The sequence below is a fragment of the Arachis stenosperma genome, unplaced genomic scaffold, assembly GCF_014773155.1.
Source record: "Arachis stenosperma cultivar V10309 unplaced genomic scaffold, arast.V10309.gnm1.PFL2 arast.V10309.gnm1.Scaffold_100025, whole genome shotgun sequence".
In the NCBI taxonomy this organism is placed as follows: Eukaryota; Viridiplantae; Streptophyta; class Magnoliopsida; order Fabales; family Fabaceae; genus Arachis; species Arachis stenosperma.
In genome coordinates, this window is record NW_026651369.1 from 863,283 (window position 1) to 865,412 (window position 2,130).

General features: G+C 36.3%; 1 non-coding gene across 1 annotated transcript; it reads left to right on the plus strand.

Annotated features, from left to right (window-relative positions):
* The first annotated feature begins 707 nt into the window (after window positions 1–707).
* On the plus strand, window positions 708–815 carry LOC130959921 (small nucleolar RNA R71). The gene has a single exon (XR_009078910.1). It is a non-coding gene; the product is annotated as a small nucleolar RNA R71 (small nucleolar RNA).
* Window positions 816–2,130: the final 1,315 nt, after the last annotated feature.

Sequence of the window (2,130 nt, forward strand, 5' to 3'; positions counted from 1 at the left end):
GTGCTAGGAGGGAGTTCAGTAACTTTCTTGCTCAGCTGACCCACTTGTCCTTCCAAATTTCTGATGGAGGACCTTGTTTCATTCATGAAACTTTGAGTGGTCTTTATTAGATCAGAGACCATTGTTGCTAAGTCAGAAGTATTCTGCTTAGAACTCTCTGTCTGTTGCTGAGAAGATGATGGAAAAGGCTTGCCATTGCTAAACCTGTTTCTTCCACCATTATTGTTATTGAAACCTTGTTGAGGTCTCTCTTGATTCTTCCATGAGAGATTTGGGTGATTTCTCCATGAAGAATTGTAGGTATTTCCATAAGGTTCTCCTAGGTAATTCACCTCTTCCATGGAAGGGTTCTCAGGATCATAAGCTTCTTCCTCAGATGAAGCTTCCTTAGTACTGCCATGTGCATTTTGCATTCCAGACAGACTCTGAGAAATTAAATTGACTTGTTGAGTCAATATCTTGTTCTGAGCCAATATGGCATTCAGAGTGTCAATCTCAAGAACTCCTTTCTTCTGACTAGTCCCATTGTTCACAGGATTCCTTTCAGAAGTGTACATGAATTGGTTATTTGCAACCATTTCAATCAATTCTTGAGCTTCTGCAGGCGTCTTCTTCAGATGAAGAGATCCTCCAGCAGAGCTATCCAAGGACATCTTAGATAGTTCAGAGAGACCATCATAGAAAATCCCTATGATGCTCCATTCAGAAAGCATGTCTGAAGGACATCTTCTGATTAATTGTTTGTATCTTTCCCAAGCTTCATAGAGGGATTCTCCATCCTTCTGTTTGAAGGTTTGGACTTCCACTCTAAGCTTACTCCATCTTTGTGGTGGAAAGAACTTTGCCAAGAAGGCATTGACTAGCTTTTCCCAAGAGTCCAGGCTTTCTTTAGGTTGAGAATCCAACCATATTCTAGCTCTGTCTCTTACAGCAAAAGGGAATAGCATCAGTCTATAGACCTCAGGGTTAACCCCATTAGTCTTGACTGTGTCACAGATTTGCAAGAATTCAGCTAAAAACTGATGAGGATCTTCCATTGGAAGTCCATGGAACTTGCAATTCTGTTGTATTAGAGAAACTAATTGAGGCTTAAGCTCAAAGTTGTTTGCTCCAATGGCAGGGATAGAGATGCTTCTCCCATAGAAGTCGGGAGTAGGTGCAGTAAAGTCACCCAGCACCTTCCTTGCATTGTTGGCATTGTTGTTGTTTTCGGCTGCCATGGGTTCTTCTTCCTTGAAGAATTCGGTCAGGTCCTCTAAAGAGAGTTGTGCTTTGGCTTCTCTTAGCTTTCGCTTCAAGATTCTCTCAGGTTCAGGGTCAGCTTCAACAAGAATGCCTTTGTCTCTGCTCCTGCTCATATGAAAGAGAAGAGAAAAAGAAAATGTGGAATCCTCTATGTCACAGTATAGAGATTCCTTGAAATGTCAAAGGAAAAGAGAAATAGAAAGAAGAAGGAGAAGGAGAATTCGAACTTTAATTAGATAAGGTTCGAATTGTGCATTTAGAAGGAGTGGTACTCCATAAATAGAAGGATGTGAGAAGGAGGGAAGAGGATTTTCGAAAATTCAATTAAAATATTTTGAAAACATTTTGAAAATTTGATTGATAATTTTCGAAAATTCAAAGTGAAAAAGAAATCAAGTGATTTTTGAAAAAGATTTTGAAATTAGAAATTAAAAAGATTTGATTGAAAACTATTTTGAAAAAGATGTGATTGAAAAGAATTGATTGAGAAGTTATGGTTTTAAAAAGATATGATTGAGAAGATATGATTTGAAAACTATTTTAAAAGATATGATTTGAAAACTATTTTAAAAGATATGGTTTGAAAACTATTTGAAAAGATATGATTTTAAAAACTAATGACTTGCCTAACAAGAAAAGATATGATTCAAACATAAAACCTTCCTTAATAGAAAAGGCAAAAAAATGTTCAATCAAATCATTAATTGTTAGTAAGTATCTTTGAAAAAGGAAAGAAATTGATTTTGAAAACATTTGATTGAAAAGATTTGATTTGAAAAAGATTTGATTTTGAAAAACTTGAAAAAAATTGATTTGAAAACAAATCTTCCTCCTAGCACCATCCTGGCGTTAAACGCCCAGAATGGTATACATTCTGGCGTTTAA